The 25743-nt window shown below is 35.8% G+C and overlaps 1 long non-coding RNA gene across 2 annotated transcripts in view; it reads left to right on the top strand.

Annotated features, from left to right (window-relative positions):
- Positions 1–407: 407 nt before the first annotated feature.
- The window catches only part of LOC131413215 (uncharacterized), a 102127-nt gene continuing 76791 nt past the window's right edge, over positions 408–25743 (top strand). Inside the window, exons 1-2 of one of the 2 annotated variants that reach the window (XR_009221901.1) lie at positions 408–458; positions 17908–18009. This is a non-coding gene — a long non-coding RNA (uncharacterized LOC131413215). Of the gene's footprint in view, positions 459–4527; positions 4704–17907; positions 18010–25743 lie in introns of those variants that run through there. The other variant, XR_009221903.1, reaches the window with a different exon arrangement.

Here is a 25743-nt window from a genome sequence, read left to right on the forward strand (position 1 = left end):
TTCAGAATTTTTAGGTGAGGGAGGTTTCTCTATTCTAATCTTTTAATTAATTAATTAGGTTAGTTAATAATATAATCCTTCTAAAAAAATTTTCAAATTCTCTAAACATCGATCAATGCCAGGTCAATCTTTTCTTGAATTTATTGCATTGTATTTTCCCATTTAATCTGTATCTTCACAATCTTTGATAGGTATACTAGTTTTCTATTGTTGCTGTAACAGATTACCACAGACTTGGTGACATAAAACAATACCAATTTATTATCTTACATTTTTGTAGGTTAGAAGTCAGATGCAGGTCTTGCTGGACTAAACTAAAGGTGTTTTCAGGGCTGTGTTCTATTCTGGAGGCTCTAGGGGCAAGAAAAGAACTGGTTTTCTTGCCTTTTCCAGGTTTTAGAGGCTGTCCATATTCCTTGGCTCGTGGCCCCCTTCCTTCATCTTCAAAGCCAGCAAAGGTGAGTGGATTCCTCCTCACACAGCATCACTCTGACTTCTGCTTTTGCTTTCTTGCTCTGCTTTTAAGGGCCTTCTTCTTTTACCTTGTCCCACCCAGATAGTTCAGGATAATCTCCCAATATCAAGATTCTTAACTTAATCGTATTTGCAAAGCTCCGTTTGCCATGTAAGGTAATATATTTACATTATGGTTTCGAGGATTATGATGTGGATATTTTTGAGGGAAAATATTGTGAAATAGCTCTCCAGCTTTCTTTCTTTTCTCTGTCTCTCTCTCTCTCTTTCAGTTGACATATTTTTAAGACCGTTACATTTTGGTGTGTGTTAATTTAGTTTATTACTTCTGACTGCTGTCTAGTGTACCTTCTTGTACGTTCACCACATTTTACTTACCCATTCCTTTATTGACAGACAAGTAGGTTGCCAACACTTCCTACCACAAACACAGCTGTTATGAACAACCTCATGCATATTCCTTTGTAACAAGCATGGTATTTTTCTGGAGTATATACCTAGGACCAAGATTACTGGATAAAATAGTCCACACATCCTTAATTTTCGTTAACTACTGCCACAGTTCACTCTAGACAGGCAGCACAAGTTTGCAATCCCCTCTGCCACGGAACATAAAAGTTCTCACAGACCCTTATCCTTGCAAACACTGAACATTATCTGGTTTTATAATTTTTGCCAATCTCATGGATATCATGTGGTTTTTAATTTACGTGTTTTTTAATGCTTTTTATTTCAGTGTAACATATGTGAAGAGCAGGGAACAGATTGTAAGAGTGTAGAGCTCAATCACATAATAAATTGAACATGCTTGTGTAGCCAACACCTCAAAAACAGACAGAAGCCTCCACAACTCACCCGTTAGTTACTGTCCTCTCCAAGTGTAGCAATTACTCAGATTTCTATCTCTACAGAATAAGTTTCTAAGGAATCTAAGTAGAATAAAATAGCATGTTTTTGTTTATTGTTTGTTTCCCAGCACCATTTGTGAGATTTACAGGTGGATTTGTGTGTAGCTATAGTTGTTCATTCGCATTGCCTCATAGAGTTTAGACGATTCAGTGACAGTTTCTAGCATATGAACACCCAGTAAGTAGCACCTGTTGTTTCTATGAGCTTTTGTGTTTCCCAGTCCCTTTCTCTCCTAGCTCCTAGATACGCAGCCCCTGAAATGGGGCTCTCCGACAAACTGCTTTCATTGTCAAGTTTGAATTAACTGGCCTTTCAGCCCAACCCCTGCCTACCTCTATCTTCATCTCCCATAACTCAGCCTCCACATCATTTACTGTTAACTCACATGAACTGTTGATCCTGTTGCCTGAAATAACTCATTTGCTGTGATAAACTCCTACAAATTTGCTGCATGATTTGTTTATCTGTTCTACTGCAGATGTACCTTTGTGTGGCTTTAACATATTACGAATAGTGTTGCAATAAAAATACTGGTAGATGACCTTTAGTGAACGTGTATTTTTATATATACATGTTTAATAGATTCAAACCTGGTGGTGTAATCGGAGTCATATAGTATGAGTTTGTTAATTTTTTACAGATATTACCAGAGAGTTTTCCAAAGTGGTTATATCAATTTCTACTCACATCATTAGTGTATGAGTCCTGGTCGCTCCACATCCTTATCAACAGTATTGTTTGTTTCTTTTCCGTTTGTTCATTCTAGTGGGTGTGTAGAGGTATCTCATTGTTCTTTTTAATTGCCATTCCCTGATGTCTAATGATGTTGAGCACTTTCTGTATGTTTATTGGATATTTGAATTTTATCTTTTGTGAAATGGCTGTTCAAGTATTCTGCCCATTTTTGTTGGGTTGTTTTGCCTTTTGTTATTGAGTTATAGTAGTTATTTATATATTAAAAATATGAATCATTTGTTGGATATAGGTGTAATAAATATTATCTCTAACATTGTAGCTTCATTATTCACCCTGTGAAATGGTAACTTTGGATGAACAAAATTACTACTTTAAGGTAGTCAGACTTAGTTTTTCCTCTAAAGATAGGGCTTTAAGAGTCTAGTTTAAAAAACATTTGTTTCTGAAAGTGCTATTGTTTTACCTTTCACATTGATAACTACTGTCAATCTAGAATTGTTTGTTATGTTTACTCTAAGATTGGGGGTGAAGTGCTCCCATTGATCTACCACTATTTATTGAAAAGACCCTACTTAATTCAAGGCATTACCATATCACCTTGTTTATAAATCAGGTGGTTCTGTTTCTGGATTCTATTCTGTTGCCTTGATCTCTTTGTCTACCCCTTCACAAGTAAGTCACATTCTTAATACCTATAGTTGTATGTTATAGTCTTGGTATGTGGTGGTGTAAGGTCTTCAGCTTTGTTTTTCTTTAAAATTACCTTGGATATCCTTGGTACCTTTCTCTTCTGTCTTAGTCTCTTTGGGCTGCTATAGCAAACTACCATAGACTGAGTGGCTTATAAACAACAGAAATTGATTTCTCACAATTCTGGAGGCTGGGAAGTCCAAGATCAAGGCACCAGCGGATTCAACATCTAGTGAGGATCCACTTCCTGGACAGCCATCTTCTCCTTGTGTCCTCACATGCTAGAATTTGCAAGGGAGCTCTCTGGGGCATCTTTTCTAAGGGCACTAATCCCACACATGAAGGTTCTACCCTCATGACCTAATCCCCTCCTTAAGGCCCTAGCTCCAAATACCATCGCATTAGGAATTAGGTTTCAACATATGAATTTGGGGGAGATCATAGACATTCAGTTTATAGCAACTTCCATACGGATTTAAGAACTAGCTAGTAAATAGCCACAAAAAAATTGCTGACATTTTTATTGAGATTACATTGAATCTAAAGATCAGTTTCTGGAGAGTATACATCTTTAAAATGTTATCTTTCAATATATGAACATAGTGCTTTATTTATTGATTGATATTTGTTTTCTTTAATTTCTCTTAAAAATGTTTTGTGCCAACATCCACAAAAAACAACGCCATTTAAAAATTGGCAAAGGACTTGAATAGCTATTTCTCCAAAGAGGATATACAAGTGTCCAATAAGCACATGAGAAGATACTGAACATCACTAATCATTAGGGAAATTTAAATCAAAACCACAATGAGGTACCATCGCATACCACTGGGATGGCTACTATCAAAAAACAGAAAACAACAAGTGTTGGCAAGGATGTGGAGTAATTGAAACCCTTGTTCCAATTGTTGGTGGAAATGAAAATGTGCAAACTCTATGGAAAACAGTATGATGGTTCCCCCCAAAATTCAAAATAGAATTACCATATGATCCAGCAATCCCACTTCTGGGTATATACCCAAAAGAATTGGAAGCAGGATCTTGAAGAGATGTATATATGTTCATAGCAACATTGTTCACAATAGCCAAAAGATGGAAGCAATCCAAGTGTCCATCGATGAATGAATGGATAAACAAAATGTGGTATACACATATAATGGAATATTATTCAGCCTTAAAAAGGAAGGAAATTCTGACACATGCTACATTATAGAAGAACCTTGAGGACATTATGCTAAGTGAAATAAGGCAATCACAAAAAGACAAATACTGTATGATTCTGCTTACATAATTTACCTAGAGTAGCCAAATTCAATGAGATAGAAAGTAGAATGGCGGTTGCCAGGGGAGAGAGAAGGAAGGAATAGGGAGTTGTTGTTTAATGGATATAGTGTTTCAGTGCCCATTATCTATTGTGTTGTCAGACTTTTTCTTATTGATTTGTAAGAGTTCTTTATTTTGAGTATGGGTCTTTTGTTAAATGTAATAGTGAATATATTCTCCAATTTCATGTGTTGCCTTTTCATTCTATTAGTGTCTTTTGATAAATATAAGTTCTTTCTTATAATGTAGCCATTTATTTTATTTCATTTTTTAATATAGATAACACTTTTGGGGCCCTGTTAAGAAATCTTTGCCCACACTCAGGGAATAAAGATTTTCTTCTGTATTTCTCCAAATGGTTTATTGTTTTACAGGTCACATTTAAGGTTTGATCCATCTAGAACTGATTTTTTTTTTTTGGTGTGAATAAGTCAAAAAATGTATTTTTGGGGAGTGATGTCAGGGTCACTTCCCCCAATAAGATACAACAAAAGGAACCAGTCACAGACCAATAATGGACTCCTAGACAGTGAAAAGGAAGATCAGAAAGATCCACACTGCCGCACATCTGAGAGTGGAAAGTGCTGGGCCCCTGCAGGAAGTGAGGAGAGGTAAGGAGAACTCCTGTCCCTCCCCATCAGATCAGTGATACTGGTCTGCATGGCTCCCAGAGAGGGCGGAGGGTTGGCCCTCTGTGGGGCAACTGTAGCTCTTCAGGCTCTCTCAGCCAGTGGGAAACTCCCACACAGAGAACTCAGAACTGCTACAGGGGTACCATCAACATCTGAGCACCCCAGGAGAGTGGATAATGAGGGGCAAGCAAGAAGCCCCCCATGCCAGGGACCCAGAAAGCAAAAGAGAGAGCCTCCCCCCCCGGATGCCGGACAGTGCAGCTCAGCTGACCAGACAAGACCAAGTGGCTGGCCAATCGCAGCGAGCAGCTGGGGCAGAGCATAGGGGGCTCAGATTACACAGCCCTTAATGCCCACACAGTGGTGGCGGGTGGAAATTGCAACCAGATATTTCCAGGATGAGGAAAAACAAAGCGAATACAAGAACCACAATGCAAAGATACATGAAATCACCAGACCAGAAGGAAAATGACAAGCACCCAGAAACCAACCCTGAAGACACAGAAATCCATAAACTAAACGACAGAGATTTCAAAATAGCTATCATAAAAAAACTCAATGAAATACGAGATAACACAGACAAACACTTCAATGAGATTAGGAGTTTCTTCACAAAAGAGATTGAAATCATAATGAAAAACCAATCAGTACTGATGGAGATGAAGAACACAATGGAGGAGATAAAGGAGAATCTGGAACCTTTAAAGAACAGAGCTGACAATATGGAGGAAAAAATTAGCATTATAGAGGATAGGAATACAGATATGCTCCAGATGGAAGAGGAGAGACAAGTAAGACTAAAAAGAAATGAAGAATGTCTCCAAGAAATATCTGACTCTATTAGGAAATGTAACATAAGAATGATAGATATTCCTGAGGGAGAAGAGGAAGAAAGAGGAACAGAGAGCCTATTCAAGGAAGTAAGAGCTAAGAACTTCCCAAATTTGGAAAAGGAGCAGGAAATACCAGTAAGTGAAGCCAACAGGTCACCTAAATAAGTCAACAGGCAAAGGCCCACTCCACGATATCTAGTGGTAAGGATGGCAAAAGTCAATGACAAAGAAACAATATCAAGGGCAGCTAGACAAAAACAAAAAATAATGTACAGAGGAACTCCCATCAGGATCTCAGCAGATTTCTCAACAGAAACTTTACAGGCTAGCAGAGACTGGAATGATATATTCAAAATACTGAAAGACAAAAACTTTCAGCCAAAAATACTCTATCCAGCAAAAATATCCTTCAAATATGATGGAGAAATAGTAACTTTCCCAAATAAACAAAAGCTAAGGGAGTTCATGGCCACGAGACCCCCACTACAAGAAATACACACAAAGGCCTTCAGGCCTGAAAAAAAAACAGGATAAAGGGAATACAAAGCTTGGAGCAAGGAGAAAAATAGGTAGACAAAATCAGAAAAAAAAAAGAGGATAAAGGGAATACAAAGCTTGGAGCAAGGAGAAAAATAGGTAGACAAAATCAGAAAAATAGTAGATCTTTACCAGAATAGGTTAGTAACCACTTAAATACCAAAATCAAAGATCAAAGCAAAGAATTCACCAAAAATAAATATAACCTCATCACTGTAAACACACATCCACAGCACAAGATAGAATAAGGTATAACAAGTACGACTTAGTAGCAGAAGAGGAAAGAGATTGAGTTGACTTAGTATAAGGAAATAAGAGGCCATCAGATAATGGACTATCTCATACACAAGATTTTTTATACAAACCTCAAGGTAACCACTAAACAAAAAATCAAAACAAAATCACATATGATAAACAAAGAGAAAATTAGAAGATTCATAAGACAGAACAACCAAACTGAATTGGCAGTCCGAAACAAATGGGACAAGAAACAAAGGAAATGCAAAAGAACTGGAAAATAAATGACAAAACCGCAAAATTAAGCCCTCATATATCAATAATTACCCTAAATGTAAATGGATTGAACTCTCCAATCAAAAGATACAGAGTGGCAGGATGGATTAAAAAGCAAGACCCAACAATATGCTGCCTCCAGGAAACACATCTCAGCTCTAAAGACAAGCACAGGCTCAGAGTGAAAGGATGGAAGACAATACTCCAAGGTAATGGCAAACAAAAGAAAGCAGGTGTTGCCATACTCATATCAGACAAAGTAGACTTCAAGATAAAACAGGTTAAGAGAGACAAAGAAGAGAAGTATATAATGATAAAAGGGACACTCCACCAAGAAAACCTATCAATTATAAATATGTATGCACCCAACATAGGAACACCAAAGTACATAAAGCAACTATTAACAAACCTCAAAGGAGATATTAACAACAGCACAACAATAGTAGGGGATCTTAATACCCCACTTACATCAATGGATAGATCATCCAGACAAAAGGTCAATAAAGAAAGGGTGGACTAAAATGAAAAACTGGACGAGATGGACCTGGTAGACATATACAGAGCACGCCATCCAAAAATAGCTGACTACACATTTTTCTCAAGCATGCATGGAACATTCTCAATGATAGACCATATGTTGGGAAACAAGGCAAGCTCCAATAAATTTGAGAAGATTGAAATCATAACAAGCATCTTTTCAGACCATAATGCTATGAAACTGGAAATCAACCACAAAATAACCTGGGAAAGTGACAAAAATGTGGAGATTAAACAACATGCTACAGAACAACCAGTGGATCATTGATGAAATTAAAAGAGAAGTCAAAAACTATCTGGAAACAAATGAAAATGAAAATATGACATACCAAATCATATGGGATGCTGCAAAAGTGGTCCCGAGAGGGAAACTCATAGTGATACAAGCCCACGTTAACAAACAAGACAAAGCCCAAATAAGCAACCTTAAATTACTCCTAACATAACTAGAAAAAGAAGAACAAACAAAGCCCAAAGTCAGCAGAAGGAGAGAAATAATAAAAACCAAAGAAGAAATAAATGAAATTGAGACCAAAAAACAGTAGAAAAGATTAATGAAACAAAGAGTTGGTTCTTTGAGAAGATAAACAAAATTGACAAACCCTTAGCCAGACTTACTAAGAAAAAAGGAGAAAAGGCTCAAGTAAATAAAATTAGAAATGAAAGAGGAGAAATTACAATGGATACCATGGAAATACAAAGGATTATAAGAGAATACTATGAGAAATTATATGCCAACAAATGGACAATCTAGAAGAAATGGGTAAATTCTTAGACTCATACAACCTCCCAAAACTGAGCCAAGAGGAAATGGGGAATCTGAATAGACCAATCACAAGTAAAGAGATTGAAATAGTAATCAAAAACCTCCCAAAAAATAAAAGTCCAGGACCAGATGGCTTCTCCAGCGAATTTTACCAAACATTCAAAGAAGATTTAATACCCATCCTTCTCAAACTATTCCAAAAAATAGCGGAAGCGGGAATACTTCCTAACTCATTCTACAAAGCCAACATCACCCCAATACCAAAGTCAGACAAAGACAATACAAAGAAGGAAAATTACAGGCCAATATTGCTGATGAACATAGATGTAAAAATCCTCAACAAAATTGGCAAACCGAATACAGCAATACCTTAAAAAGATCATACACCATGATCAAGTGGGATTTATACCAGGGACACAGGGATGGTTCAACACCTGCAAGTCAATCAACGTGATACACCACATCAACAAAACAAAGAATAAAAACTACATGGTCCTCTCAATAGACACAAAGAAGGAATTAGACAAGATACAACATCCATTTATGATTAAAAACTCTCAACAAAATGGGTATAAAAGGAAAGTACCTCAATATAAGAAAGGCTATTTATGACAAACCAAAAGTCAACATCATACCCAACGGGGAAAGACTGAAAGCCATTCCTCTAAGAACAGGAACAAGGCAGGGCTGCCCACTCTCACCACTCTTATTCAACATCTGGAGGTTTTGGCCAGAGCAATTAGGCAAGAAAAGGGAATAAAAGGAATCCAAATAGGCAATGAAGAAGTGAAACTCTCACTATTTGCAGATGACCTGACTTTATATATATAAAACCCTAAAGAATCCATTGGAAAACAATTAGAAATAATCAACAGCTACAGCAAAGTTGCAGGGTACAAAATCAATCTACAAAAATCAGTTGCATTTCTGTATGCTAATAATGAACTAACAGAAAGAGAGCTCAAAAAGATAATACCATTCACAATTGCATCAAAAAGAATAAAATATCCAGGAATAAAACTTACCAAGGAGGTGAAAGACCTATACAATGAGAACTACAAGACATTATTGAAAGAAATCGATGATGACATAAAGAAACGGAAAGACATCCCATGCACATGGATTGGAAGAAGAAACATAGTTAAAATGTCTATATTATCTAAAGCAATCTACAGATTCAACGCAATCCCAATCAGAATCTCAATGACATTCTTCATGGAAATAGAAAAATGAATGCTAAAATTCATATGGGCAACAAAAGACCCCAAATAGCTAAAGCAATCCTAAGAAAAAAGAACAAAGCTGGAGGCATCACAATCCCTGACTTCAAAACATACTACAAAGCAATGGTAATCAAAACAGCATGGTACTGGTACAAAAACAGACACACAGATCAAAGGAACGGAATTGAAAGCCCAGAAATAAAACCACACATATACAGACAGCTAATTTTAGACAAAGGAGCTACGAACATACAATGGAGAAAGGAAAGTCTCTTCAATAAATGGTGTTGGGAAAACTGGACAGCCACATGCAAAAGAATGAAAGTGGACCATCTGCTGTTGCCATTCACAAGAATTAACTCAAAATGGATCAAAGACCTGAAGGTGAGACCTGAAACTATAAAACTCATAGAAGAAAACATAGGCAACACACTATTTGACATTGGTCGGAAGGGAATCTTTTCTGATGACATGCCCACCCATACTAGGGAAACTAAAGAAAAAATAAGCAAGTGGGACTTTATCAAATTAAAGAGCTTCTACAAGACAAACGAAACCAGAATCAAGATGAACAGACAACCCACCAGCTGGGAGAGAATATTTGCAAAACATACATCTGACAAGGGGTTAATCTCCATAATGTATAAAGAACTCACACAACTGAACAACAAAAAACAAACAACCTGGTCAAAAAGTGGGCAGAGGAAATGAAGAGACACTTCTCCAAAGAAGATATACAGATGGCCAATAGGCACATGAAAAGATGTTCAACATCACTAATCATCAGGGAAATGCAAATCAAAACAACATGAAGATATCACCTCGTGCCCATTAGAATGGCTATAAGCACCCAGACAAAAAACAACAAATGTTTGAGAGGATGTGGAGAAACAGGAACCTTCATACACAGCTGGTGGGAATGCAAACTGGTGCAGCCTCCAAGGAAAACGGTATGGAGAGTCCTCAAAGAATTAAACATAGAAATGCTCTATGATCCAGCCATCCCACTACTGGGAATCTATCCAATGAACCTGAAATCAACAATCCAAAGAGGCTTATTCACCCCTATGTTCATTGCAGCATTGTTCACTATAGCCAAGAATGGAAGCAACATAAGTGTCCCTCGACTGACGATTGGATCAAGAAGATGTGGTATATATATACAACAGAATACTACTCAGCCATGAAAAAGACAAAATTGTCCCATTTGCGACAACATGAATGGGCCTAGAGGGTATTATGTTAAGTGAAATAAGCCAGAAGGAGAAAGACAAACACCGTATGATCTCACTTATATGTGGAATATAAGCCAACACATGGACAGAGAAAACTGTATTGTGGTTACCAGGGGCAATGGGGGTAGGGGGTGGGCACAAGGGGTGAAGGGAGACATATATATGGTAATGGACAACAAAAATGTACAACCCAAAATTTCACAATGTTATAAAGTATTAAAACATCAATAAAAAAATGTATTTTCACATGACTGACTACTGCATTACAAACAATCACCTTTGTCAAAAATCAGGTGACCACAGGGGCGTAGCAGTTAAGTTCATACGTTACGCTTCGGCAGCCCTGTGTTTGCCTGTTTGGCTCCTGGGCATGGACCTACACCGCTCTCATCAAGCCATGCAGAGGTGGCGTCCCATATAGAAGAGCTACAACTCTATAACTATGATATACAACTAGGTACCAGGGCTTTGAGGAGAAAAAAAGAAAAAGAGGAAAATTGGCAACAGATGTTAGCGCAGGGCCAATCTTCCTCAAAGAAAAAAAAAGAAGACACTACTGAGATTTGGATCTATATTAAATTGGACAGGACAAAGCAAAGAGAAGGCCCAAACAGAAGTGGGGAAGGGAACCAGTGCCTGGAGATCTCCACAAGTATGAGACCATATTTTTGACCTCTTCACAAAAACAAGAGAAGCTGGTACTCTACAGTATGAAGCTGAAAAACTCTCCTAATCCAACCCTCCTTCTTAAAGTTCAGGAAAATTAAAATTACATAAAAATTAGGAATAGAAAAATCTTGTGTTTGAATCCCATACAAAGGCATTACAAGGAATAATGTGGTGGGAAGGATACCACATAACAAACCTATAGACAAAAAAGTAGCATGTGAAACAGAAGAAATTACAACCCACTATTTCAAAGTGGCCTGGAATAGACTAAGAAAATAACAGAAGACATGAGAGAACAACATAAATTACAATTAAGAAAAAATCTGAAATGAAATTACAGAAATTAAGAAAGAATTGGAATAAAAGAAATGTATTTCAAAAATTAATATTAAACTATAAAAAACATAAAAGAATTAAAACAACAGGTAATTCCTCAAGATAAATCAAAGTTTAAGAGGAAGAACATTCAAAGTGAAAAAGAAATGACACATCTCAGATAGGATTTGAAGGAAAATGATAAATGTAGAAGATATTCAAGAAAGATCCAACATATGTATAGTAGGAATTCCCAATGGAGAAAAATCAAACACAAATATTAATAATAAATATTTAAGAAATTGAAAAGTCACTAGCATGGCCAACACTGAGACTTGGTCTAGTAAAATATAACAATAAACTTTAAAAATACTCTCTAGACTTCTAAACAAAAAGAGCAAATTACTCATAAGGGAAAGATCATTGTGTCATCAGAACTTTCTAATAGCAACCCTTTATGTCAGATGGCAATGCTTGCCTAAGGAAACATATTCAAGGAAAGACTATGTGAATCAAGAATAGTATATCTTGCTAAACTGATTTTCAAAATAAAAGCAGCATTAACAGTTATCAAAATATAAGATCCTGGAGAATTTTTTTCCCACGAAACCTTCCTCAGGAATCTGCTACAGAATGAGCTTTGATTACCAAAGTAATTGGGAAGATATAGATTAAAAGACTACGAGTATATAAGTACATTGCATTTAGAACTAAGAATAAATTATGCTTATAAGGGAGAAATTATAGTATATCATAGTTGTATGCTCTGACAAAAGACACAGCTCAATTATTTTAAAAAATAGGAGGACAATGGGAAGAGTATGTCAAAATATAAAATACCAGTTATTACCTGGAGGTAAAATAATATTACTTCAAGTTACATCCTATGGGAGAGGTTGGAGTAAGGGAATAAAAGTTTATTAGCTAATTTCAGTCTTCTTAGTAAAGCGCCAATAGAAAATGATTCTGAAAGGATATCATAAAATGGTATTAATACTAAAGGAAACATAGGAACAGAAATGCAAACTTCCCTAAAATAAACCATATATTAAAATGATATGCTATCCTCTCTCTAAAGGTCATATTGTATAGGTATTTACTTTTCCTAAATAATGATGGAAGGGTAAACCATAAAATAATTAATTAATTAATTAACCTATAAGGGAGAGAATAGAGATAGAGTTTACACTTCTTTAAATGTGACTAATTTTGTGGATTTGACTTGGAAATATGCAAATGTTTTATGTAAAAGTTAAATAATATTACATATTTATTAATTTCTAAAATTACAAATATTAACTGGAGTAAATCAACATGTACTTGGAGGCATAGAAAGAGATTGTTCGAACTCATGTGGAACACATTAATTTGATAATACTAATGCGGTACATTGAATTACAAGAAGAAATGAAAAATAAAAATTTATAAAATTTTTAGTAACCATATTATTAGTGGTAGTTGTCAGTACTATAATTTTGTTTCACTGTGGGTAATGTGGGATAAAATTAATGAGTAATTATGGGATGTTTTAATTCTAACATCTCCAGTGTCCTTGACAACCGGAATTTTTCACCATTGAAGAGAGTAGATGAAAATGTAAGAGAGAAGTTATGTAAAAATTTTGAAATCCTGACTTTGCCTTTAAAGTATCCGCATGATGCCATTACTTATCATATTACAAAAAATATTTCTTGGTCTACCCAACTAAGAGGACTAAAAACAACAAATAATTCAGAAGCAATGAGTACACTTAATTCTCATATTGTGGTCACACCAAGAGGAACCAGGGGATTTGGAGAAATTGCTGAGTTCAGAACGGGGGCAATAAATATATGTGGCTGGAACAACTTTACAGATCTAACAGCAAGGAAATTATCAATGACCACCAGAGTGGGGTCGAAAGACTTCAAAAGACAAATTTGAAGAGGCTCTCATGGCCAAAAGGGAGATAATTTGTAAAGCAATAAAAAAGATAACTACAAGAGATTTAGAACTCCAAGAACATTTAATCCATGATTTTAAAATCATTCAAAAAAGTTTGATCACCATTGAAGAATGATAATTAATCAGCTCATTATTTATAAGACTGTTAAATAAAGGTAAAGAATCACACATATATTCTTCTTTTTCAATATGAACTGCACCGTGGGGTAAACAAATAGGGTAAAGAGGGTAAGTGTCTCTTTAAAAAACTATTCCAGCTAATAAATGAAAAAGAAATAATAGAAATAGGATATTGCAATTTTGCAATGTGTATGCCAACGTATATGCACTTTATATGCCATTTTGCAATCTTTAAGGACTTAATGGACCTAGGCCCTGAGGATCAAAAGCTGCTGATATCACAAAATGAGAGGCAACTAGACATTTGATGAAAGAACTCAACATTATTTCTCAGGTAACAATGCCAAAAATCAAACCAAAACCAAAGCAATCTTGAATTTGGTGAGATTCTAAATCCAGCTATCGAGTTATAGGACATGCAGAGCACAGCAGACCAAGTTAAACACCATGAGGACACAGTCAGCAAAAATTAAACCATGGCAATTCTATAGGACCACATTTCTTGAACAAATACATCTCAAGAAAAAAGAGAGAGAGAGAGAGAACCTAGAGAGAAAGAAAGAGACTTAAAAATATCAAACAGTTGTACTATGTAAACTTTATTTAGATCCTGGTTCAAAGAAACAAAATATAAACATAAAATAAAAGATCTTTGATATTTATGGTGCACCTGAAAACTTGAACTATCTGCATATTTGATGATACTAAGAAACTATTGTTAAATTTTTAGATGTTCTTATGATAATGTGGCTATGTTAAAAAAAGAGCTCTCATATTTTAGAGACATAACTATTTTTACAGATGAAATTATATCATATTTGATATTTGATTATAAAAGGAGATGTGGAAAGTGGGTGGGAATTAGAATGAAACAAGTTTGCCCATGAATTGATAACAGCTGGTTGGTGGTACAGGAAGGTTCATTTTACCATTTTATATAGTTTTGCATATGCTTGAAGTGTTTCATAATCCAAAATTAAAATAATAATAATAGTAAGTTACACATGCTTATCTTGGGGACAGCAGAGAGCATAAATGACATACAGAGAAAACAACTTATCTCCCTTTTCTCCCTGGGCCTTCACTGGTGATATTTTTATTCCTCTTTCTCCAGGAAGATTCTTTCCTTGCTATATGCCGTATTTGCTTAGAGCCACTCAGCCTCTTCTCATGAGGCATCAGTCTTAGCATTTTATTTATTGCTTGTTATTTTTGTCTGTCATTCATAGAGCTTGTCAGCCTTTCATTGTGTTTATAATAATAAAACAAACCCCGTTCCTGGGGCCATCTGGAGTTCTGCTCCTTAATAACATTTCTTTCAACACCTACTAGCCCTGAAGTGGTTGTGAGCATGCTCCTAGGCTAAAATAGACATCTATTTCATGGCCAAGTTCTGTCAAATTTATTTATTTGAACATTGTGAGATCAATTTGCTATGGGCTTTTGGTTAGATCAGTGTATTTTAATTGGCACTAGACATGCACTGGGTTTTAAATATACCCTTGACATCCCTAACTGCAGTACTACTTATTGCCCTGTTCTGGTAAACACCTGCTTTAGAGCAGTCATCCCATTCAAACTCCAGATACAACTGCCAGGTGTTTCTGATAGATGACACCGGTTGCTAAGCTATAAATGACAGTCATTTGTAATCATGAAGCCTCCAAGAATGTAAAAGGAAAAGTTGACTTATTCGGCAATAACCTGGAATCGTGAAGTAGTCTATTTTGAATATTAGCTCAGTTCTACTAGGCCATGTGGACTGGTGAGCAAGAAAATAATTAAATGCTAGAAAATCGAGAGGATAGTGCCATAATTTATGAAGTTTTTAAACAAAGTTAGTGGTATGTTTTTCTTTAGGTTTCGGAATCAATTTGATTCTTTAACAGCAAGGATTTTATTCAATTTTGCTGTATTAAAATCATTTTTTTGCCAAGATGACTCAACTTCAGAATCCAAAAAAATTAGATAATTAGATTTCCAGTTATATCAAACCATGAGCTTAATCGTTATGCTCTAATTTGAGATGTGCATTTCCTTGTAATTGATCCCTTTAATAATTTTACCACATGTTGTTCTTCTCTGATGACCTTGGCAATTTTGATCATAGCCAAGGTCATCAAAATTTTTACATGGAGTTGCTAAGTCCAAGGGGGTAACATTATATTGTATCTCCTGGAGTGCATAGAATACAATGAGAATAGTGCTCCTTGGAGTTGGGCAAAGTGGTGGCACTGATATTTAGAATGTACAGAAGCAAATTGCTCCTGCAGTAGACTGAATTTTTGTGTCCCTCCAAAATTTGTATGTTGAAGTCCTAACCCCCAGTGTGACAGTTTTTGGAGGTGGGGCCTTAGGAAGGTGATTAAGGCATGAGGGAGGAACCCTCATGAATGGGATCAGTGCCCTTTTAAAGGGGCTGAAGAGACCAAAGTTCTCCGCTTCATCATATGAGGACACAGTGAGAAGACGGCAGCCTGTGAACCAGTAAGCAGGTCCTCATCAGAGACCAAATCTGCCAACACCTTGATCTTGGACTTCCAGAAATATGAAACATAAATTTCTGTTGCTTATAAGCCACCTAGTCCGTGGTATTCAGCTAGAGCAGCCCAAATAGGCTAAAACAGCTCCTCTAAAATGGAACAAGTTATTGTTCCAAGTTCCACAAAATCTCTAGGAAACATTCTAAACACACCACCTTCTCCAAAGGTGAATCATTTTTTAACTTCACAGCACATTTTCTCTTTGATTGAAAACATGGATTTTTGAAACAAACTTAATTAAAGGTAAAATGTTTCTGTAACCAAATTAGAGACTGTGATATTTAAACTATAAAGATTCTTATTTAAAAGTAGTTGTTGATTTGTTTTCAAGGCTATGAGGGGAATAAAGTAGAAATTTAAATGGCAGGCTGGACGAGAGAGGTCAAAGTTGCCACAGGCAAATGGAACATGAAGTTTGAAAGCTTCCATGCTACACTAAACTCCGAAGCTATTATTTTTAGGAGGGTTCTAAAGTTGGCAATCAAAATTCTCCCATTCTTAGATGAAAAACAGTGAATTTAATGTAATGCTCTTAAAAATAAATATACTTGATTGGATGTTTGGTTACTTTAGAGCAGGATAATCTGATCACAAACCCCAGGAAAAAGAAAGGAAAATGCATCTGGGAAATGTTTTTGAAAGTGAGAACTTGGATCTCCTCGCACATATTTCCTTTAGTTTCATCACAAAAAGCTACAGCTTTTTCAGATATTTCCAAAAAACTCCCCTATTGGTCAATGAGTTTTCCCATTTCCTGCACATGTTCATACTGTGTGTATCTTCTGTTGTTCAAATCTCAACATCATGGTTTTCTGTAATTGGCTAAACCTGACTAAAACAAAAGTATCTTCAAAACCTAGTGTCTAATGTGATGAATCTGACAGATCTGCCACATAAACCTCTGAAAAGGGGGAGAAATAACACGTTTTTTTTTAGAGTTTTCATTATCATCATGATAATCCAAACTTCTGCTTGCTGGTCAAGTTCAGGAGACAATTCATGTCTACCTCCTATTCTGCTAAATGGTGCCTGTGTATTAGTGAAGACAAAATCCATACAACTGTGAACACAACAGTCATGCTACTAAATAGCTGTTCATCCACATTTTCTGTAAACTTTAGCTCTAAGAGTAAAATCAAATATAATGATATAAATTGCTGTGAAAGAGAGAAAAAAGCTAATGATTGTCCTCAGGATTAGTGGAACTCTCCTTCTCTTCCTGCATAATTCACAACCAATGTCCTCTGACCTTAACATCCCCAAAAAAGGCAACTTGCTTGCCTCTCCTCTTGCTTTCAGGCTCAAATACAATATGAACTTCTTGCCATGGAATAAAAAGGCCTTTTATAATTTAGTTCTAATTATTTTTTGTCCAGGTTTCTGAAACTATAGGAGAATAGATTACAGCCTAATAAGCAAGGGAACTTTGAAGAGAATTATCCAAAGATGGAATTGGCTCTTATCACAGGTGGTGGGTTTACTTTCATTGGACAACCACTTGGCAGTACTGTTTCAGATGTGATAGACATGCAAATGGAAAAACAGCATAGAGTTAATGCATGGTCAGACTCCCAAAGCTCAAATCACAACTTCTCTACTTTACTAGCTTCATGCATATAGGCACATTACTTTTGTGTGTTTATCATCATCATATTTACTTCATAAAATTGTGTGAAGATCAAATCAGCTACCATACATAAATGAGGTAATCATATAATTTATCATCCAAATCGAGTTACCTTTGAGATTGAAGAGGAGATTATTAATAATTATGTCAAGACAACAGGTGTTCTATCCTGGACATTCTACATAGAACACATTTTAAACACTGCCTGGCACAAACAAATGATGAGTAGATGTTAACTCTTATTATTGTTGTGATATTACTATTGTTTTTTAGTTCTTTTCATGAAAGAGATGACCCTTAAGGTTTCTTCTCATCCTTAAGGTTCTAAGATTTGCTGACACATAGCTGTCATTTGCCAGCCCTGGTGATTCCACTACTAAATGATCCAGCTCAGGAGGGAGCTGAGAGAAAAACCTGTGCATGGTAAGTGTGAAGAAATATGTTTTATTCCCAGAATCAATGTGCTTTGTCTTCAGCGCACCAGCTAAGCATAAAATGGAGAATACCTCTGTCAAATCTGTGGAGAAGACCACTTTATCACAGTGGCAACTTCCTTTCTTCCTATCAACTTTGTATCGTAAAAGATGAGTAAATTGTGTTGATGTTCTCTGTTATGTCATGCACTGACATGATTGATATGAGCCAACCTTCATGTTGCATAAGAGAAGAGAAAATAATGGCACCTTGCAGCCAATGGAGAGTGTCAGGCACAGAGGATCTCTCTGAGTCTCTGCAGTTGCCCAGAAACATTTATACTATTATTTCTCTTCAAGCTAAGAAGAAAAAAAAATGAAGTCACATTTTTACAAGATAGGATGTAGTTGAGGGAGTATATTAATGATTTTTCTATACTGTTGTTAAAGAATAATTTTCAAAAAAGGTAATAAAATGACTCTCAGCCATGTATATATTGAACATGTGTTAAAAATGTTATTTAATTCATTAAGGAAATAAGGGAAATAGCAGATGTCAAACCATTTCAAAGGAGAATCCAAAGAACCAGCATATTGCAGATCAGGACTACTGAAATGAATGTGTGAATGGAAGGCTAAACTAGCTTCTTCCAGAATGGGAGAGGAAAGTCAATTGAACTTCTGACAAGCAGAATTTGCATGTCTCTAGACATAAATTATTTTGCATTGCTATCAGTTATCTACAACCACCCATGCTGGTTGTAATGTAGCTCCCATAGAGTCTGAATCAGATATCTCAAGGATAAGCTCTAGGCTAGGAGCTGACAAACTACAGCTGAGGGCAAGCCATCTGTTTTTGTAAATAAAGGTTTATTGGAACACAACTATGCCCACTTGTTTATGTATTGTGTATCATACTAAATGGCAGAGTTGAATAGATGTAACCTTATGGCCTGTAAACCTAAAATATTTACCATTGGGCCCTTTAAGGAAAAATGTGCTGGCCCTTGCTATAGATAATGCATAGGTTTCCACTGAAGCACAGATTTCCCCCTATATCATGTAGTAGTAAAAAAAAGAATTTGGGAACTAGATAAATCTAGATTCAAATCTTAACTTTATTACTTAAGTTTAAGTATATATACTTAAGTGTATCATTTTAGGCAAGTTACATAAACTTCTAGATATTTAGCTATTAAACAAGTATTAAAACATTATTTTTTATTAAATAATTATGATAATACCTCTCTTTTATGGTTATCATAAAGATGAACTAAAATAGTAGATATAAAGAGTCTAATAGAATTTTTAGATAGAAAGTGGTAGGGGGTTCAAAAAAATGTTAATTTCTATTCATCATCTTCTATCAGAATTCATCCTTAGAGCCAAAACTACCTATAAGTTAACAGCCTAAAATTACTGGGCTTCTCATCAAAAGAGAGTTGGCCATTCACGCTGCCTGCAATAGATCTGGCCACCATACTATTCTTTGGGACAATAAAGAGCAGCCTAGTGTATCAGCGAGCACAATAAATTGGAGATTAGGCGATTAGAGACCCAGCCTGGTGAACTTGGAGAACTCTCAAATCTCTCTGGTTGTCAATTACTTTATCTCTAAAGTGAAAGTGTTGAGCTAGAAGTAGAGAACTGTTGGAGTCCTTCAAGGCCCTGAAAATCTGTGAAATGATGCCACAATAACCTCTTTCTCCTATCCTTTCATAGCTGAGAGTCAAGTTTTGGGTAAAGAGAAAAGATGACGGGAAATAGAAGCCATATAAAGAGCAATTCTTTTTTCAGCATAATGCTATTGCTTTCTTCTTATATTTTCTAACAGGTATTCCTTTAGGCAGAAGATAGTGTCTGATACAGTCTTTGTTATCCATCCACTCTGCTTCTTATAGAGTTGAGTTCTGTGCACACTGACACTTAATTAATACCCAGTGAAGACAGAGATAATTCTTTAATGATTATTATCATTAACTGTTCCTCATAATATCCCTGGGAAGCAATGTCAGTATAATTGCCTCGGTTTTACAGGTGAGAAATCTGAAGCCCAGAAAAGGTGGAGCCACATGGCTAAAGTCACACAGTTAGTAATTAGCAGAGCTGGGAATAGAATTCAGCATCCCATGTCCTGGGATTTTGTTCAAACAAAATTATAACCACAGTCTGCCAAGGGACTAGGAGCCTTAGGGAAAGACAACCATCTGAAAAGACCAGAGGCTTTATACTGCCAGCCAAAAGCTCTGAGCAGAGTGGGCTCCTGGGAAGCCATTTATTTCTCACACATTAATATATTTTCTCAATTCTTGTGATGATCTCTATATGAAAAGTGTCCTTGTGATTCTAGATACCTTGTTAACATGGGTTTCTAATTCTTGGGTGAAATGTCTAGGCTTAAAGACATGAGCCAGCAATGAAGTTAGTGAATTTAAGGTATTGGTAATTAAGAAAGTAGGTGACACATGAACCATTATTTATTTCATTCACTTACCCAACAAATATTTATTGAATGCCTACTACCTGCCAGGCACTGATCTAGACATTAGGAATACAGCCGTTAACCAAAGTTCCTCTCCTGATGGGCTTTACAATCTAGTGAGATATGGAAAATAAGTGAGCAAATATATAATATAAGGTTAGTACTAACAAACGCAATGGAAAATCATAAAATAAGTTTAAGAAAAGAGAATAGGCAGAGTTTAGGGAGTTTGCTGTTTATATACAATTGTTAGGAAGAGCCTTTCTAGGGAGATAACATTTGAGAAGAAAACTAAATAAAGTTAGGAGGTGATGCTGGAAAAAAGTAGCTGGAGGATTTGATGTTCTCCAAGGCCTCAAGATATCACATGCTTAGTGTGTTCATGGAATTAGCCCCAAGTAGGCCAGTAGGGATGGAGCACGGTGAGTAAGGGGGAGAACGTCAGAAAATCATGTTGGAGAGAAAGCTGAGCAGGCTTATAGGCCATGGTAAAGACTTTGAGTTTTATTCTAAGTGAGAAGAGAAAGCATTGGAGGGTTCGAGGGAGAGACGTAACATGCTCTAATTTATATTTTACATTGCCATTCCAGTAGTGCCATGGAGAATGGACCATAGTGAGTATAGAGTAAGAGAAGAGAGAATTCAGAGGTCATTGCATAGCTGGGGTGAGAAATTATGGAGTGGTTATTGTGGAAGTGGTGGATAAATTTTGGAGATGGGATATACTTTGAAGATAAAGCCAACTTACGTTCTAATGGATTGGGTGTAGAATGTGAAAGAAAGAATCCAAGTTTTTGGCCTAAGCACCCCTAGAGACTGTTGGTATATTGACTGAGCTAGAGAACACAGATGAGGAAAAATTGGGGGAGTATGCAAGATGTCAGTATGGGACAAGTTAAATTTGAGATGTTTATTTGAAATCTGAGTGAAGCTGTTCACTAGGTAGTAGGACTCGTGAGTCTGTAGTTCAGAGAAGTTGGAATTAAACATATTTTTGAAGTTATTAGTGTGTAGATGCAATTTAGACCGTAGAACTGGTCTAATTTAGACCATAGAATCCCTGACCATAGAACTGGTCAAGATCTCATCAAGAAAGTAATTAAAGATTGAGCCCTGGGGCATTGCAATGTTTAGATTGAAAAAAGTGAAGGAAGATCCATATTGTAAACTGAGAAGAGGAAAAGCCAGGAGACTATGGGATCCCACAGGACAGGTGAAGCATATTTCAAAAGAGGCATGTTTGGGGGCTGGCCCAGTGGCATAGTGGTTAAGTTCGCGTGCTCCGCTTTGGTGCCCCAGGGTTCACAGGTTCGGATCCCAGGCACGGACTATGCACTGCTTACCAAGGCATGCTGTGGCAGGCATCCCACATATAAAGTAGAGGAAGATGGGCACGGATGTTAGCCCAGGGCCAATCTTTCTCAGCAAAATAGGAGGATTGGTAACAGATGTTAGCTCAGGGCTAATCTTCCTCACCAAAAGTAAGAAAAAAGAGGGCATGTTTGCCTGTGTCAAATGCTGTTGAGAAACTGAATTAGAAGAGGACTGATAACTGACTGTTGAATTCGGTAACGTGGACTTTGGTAACAAAGTCCTTGATGACTTGACAGAAATGGTTTTAGTGGAAAAGTAGGAATGAAAACTTTGTCAGAGAGCATTCAAGAGAGAATTGGAAGAAAAATATTGGAAAAAAGACCAAAAAAATTTCCTTTTGAGATGTTCTAAAGAAAATATCAAAGAAATTGGGCAGTAACTGGATGGTGATGTCAGGCAAAGAAATAACTTCTTTTTTTAACGTAGGAGATAGTACTTCATGTTTGAACGCTTATTGGAATAATGTAGCAAAGAAAGGCTTGCCGGGCAAAGGGACGAGGAATTGATGGGGGTGATAGGCAGTGAAAATTTATAGAACCAATGGATTAGAAATTCTTGTGGGTTTAAAAATCAATTGGATTTGTGTTACTGGAAGGATTGAGTAGGAAATATAAGAGATAAGAAAGCGCAATGCTTGAAGTTGAGGTCTCGTCAATAGACAAGGTCCAAGGGAGTAGGAGAATGAGGCTATTGCCTCCTTGTACGTTACACTTGCAAATTCATTGATCCCCAAGAGGACAAGTGCTGCTTTTGTTTTCAATTTTCACCATAAATACTCAAAATATATGTATCTAGAATAAAATGTAAATATAATTAAACATTCCCTATTTACAGGATGTTTATGCTTTGTGTATTCATAGCATTCGGCAATGGAAGTGGATAAAGGAGAAGGTATAATTGCTGGAGTACAGGCTGGGTGTAGGCTCCAGGGCACAAGTGGATGGACTGACTTTAGGATTAGTGACAATCCATCCATTCTAACAGAAAGGAAGGTGGAGTATATGAAGACAAATAGAGGCAAGTTTGTAAGCTTGGAAGAAATATGAGGATATGGAAACTGTATCCTGATTGCAATTTCCTCAGTGAAATGAGAAGCAAGAACTGCAAAGAAGGGAGAGTGAATTGAGTGGGCAAACGGAGGACGATTGCTAGGCAGCCCTGAGGGCCTGCGTGAGGTCTGAGGTCATAAATTTAAAGTGAGACCAGCCAACACATTTATATGTAGTATGATATTAGGGTTTTCTGTTGAAATAAATTTTTTTATTGAAATCACACTTCATCTTTTCTTGTTTACTACCATCAAACATAATATCTTCAGGCAATGAGAAGAGGATTTTATTTACATGAAAATTGGATGATAAAATTAGGCAGCCCTCATCCACTCTTCTAGAAGCAAATAGACTCTGTACTTAAGCTAATTTCTTTGCTTCAATTGAAGAGTTTTTCAGATACATTCCTTCTTCTAGAGATATGCATGTTAACAGACTTTCATTTTATATTTTGAGAAGAAATAACTTTGTATATTATATGTCATAATATTCATTATGTAAAATGTAGAAGAGTCAGTTAAAAATATAAGGAAATAATCATCAGTGTTCCTATCAACCAGTGATAATCACTAGTAATGTATTAATATATTCGTTCTGGGACTGTCTATGTAAATAGATTTATTTGTCTCCCAATGGGGACCATACTTTAAAAAGTTTTATTATATACTTATTTAAATATAATAATATATATGCTAAATGTCTTTCAATGTCATTCTTCTAGCATACCGTTTTTAATGAATTCTTCTGTGTGATATTCTCAATCATATTATGCACAGCTTCTTCGTGGAGCTGAAAAATTGATTCTAAAGTTCAATGGAAGAGATAAAGTCTAAAAATATCTAAGAATAATCGGAAAAAGCAAAAAATAACAATAAAAATGTGCATATATTTTAACCCTAGCAATGCCATTTTTAAGATATATGTTATAGAAATATTAGTACTTCTGCAAAATAACATTTGTATAGGAAAACTCACTGAGGCTTTACTTCTAATAATTCAAATTAAAAAAATCACTCAAATGTTTTTCAGTAGGTGACCAGGTAAGTAAATGATGATATATTCAATTTAAAAGACAGGGTTTTCAGGACATATTTTCCAGTGGAAAAAAAAAAATCATCAAGTAATAGGTATAACATGATGTTTTTAATGAAAATGGAATAAAGAAGAACAGCAAAACTTTCTATATTTAAATGCATATAAAAGAAAGTCTACGAGGCTCTACACCAAACCAATTACTGTCATAATCTCTGTGACAAGAAATGGGATTTGGGAAAAGACAAATAGAATAATTATGTAAGAAATCATTACATTTTTACTCTGTGTATTTGTGATTGGTTTACTTTTTTATATTGAGAATGTGGTTATACATTATTTATCAATTATTATTTATATATATATTTGTGTATATATTTAAACAGTATATATTTACATTTTATAAAGCACCAAAATAAAAGTATTAACAAAAGTGAGATTTATTGGCAAATTTTTGGAGCTTGTTATAGTTAACTTTATCTGGGACATGTGTGTTTATGGATGGGGGCAGTTGAGGTCTCGTTGAATAAGTGAATTTTAAGTTAAGGTGCAAAGAATTAGCACATGTTAGGCAAAAATATCAGAGACATAGGAAACAGCACGTGTGAAAGCTCAGAGGTAAGAAGGAGTATGGCATATTTGAGGAACAGAACTAAAGAATGGCTGAAGCATCAAGATTAATGAGGGGAATACAGATCATGAAGGGTCCTGTAATCCATGCTAAGATTTGGAGATCATATTAGAGAGCAGTAATTAAAGAGTTTTTAAGTTAAGGAGTGACGTGACCAGATTTACATTTAAAAAATCTCAGGTGTGCTTGGGAGTGGAGACTGCATTGGAAGAGAGCATATTTGGATAGGGAAGACCTGTCCACACAGAGTGGTCCAGATGAGACAAGAGAGTAAAGTGGACAAGTATGGTAGCAATGGATATGGAAGCAACTGGATTGAGTCAAAGAATATTTATGAAGGGGATTTACAGGAATTGCTGGTAGGTTGGATATGAAAGTAAAGACAAAAAAAGTCAAGGTTTATGCTTTAAAGAAGAGGCACATGTAAAACACACAGAAAGGTTGCAAGTATAACAATGAAAAGATATAGATGAGGCAAATAATTACTTAGATCTAAATATTTAAGAACTTCTGTAAATTGATAAGGAAACAAAGCTCTATTTATTTATTTATTTTTCCAGCTTTATGGAGATATTATTGACACATAACATATGTAAGTTTAAGGTATACAATGTGATGATTTGATACATATATATTGTAAAATGATTACCACAATAAAGTTAGTTAACACCTCCATTCCTTCACATAATTATAACTTTCTTTGTAGTAATAACATGTAAGATCTACTCTCTTAGCAACTTTCAAGTATATAATACTTTATTTTTAATTATAGTCACCACGCTGTACATTAGATCCCCAGAACTTATTCATCTTATATCTGGAAGTTTGTACCCTTTGACTAACAGCTCCCTATTTGCCCCACTCTCTATCCCCTGACAGCCACTATTCTACTTTCTTTTTCTGAGTTGAGCTTTTTCAGATTCCACATATAAGTGAGAATATACAATATGTGTCTTTTCTCTATCTGACTTATTTCATATAGCATAATGCCCTCAAAGTTCGTCCATGTTGTCACAAAGGCAGGATTTCCTTCTTTTTTATGGCTGAATAGTATTCCTCTGTGTGTGTGTGTGTGTGTGTGTGTGTGTGTGTGTGTGTGTGCTCACGTAAGCCACATTTTCTTTATTTATTCATCCTTCAATGGACACTTAGGTGGTTTCTATATCTTGGCTAATG

Source organism: Diceros bicornis, chromosome 2, assembly GCF_020826845.1.
Source record: "Diceros bicornis minor isolate mBicDic1 chromosome 2, mDicBic1.mat.cur, whole genome shotgun sequence".
Classification (NCBI taxonomy): Eukaryota; Metazoa; Chordata; class Mammalia; order Perissodactyla; family Rhinocerotidae; genus Diceros; species Diceros bicornis.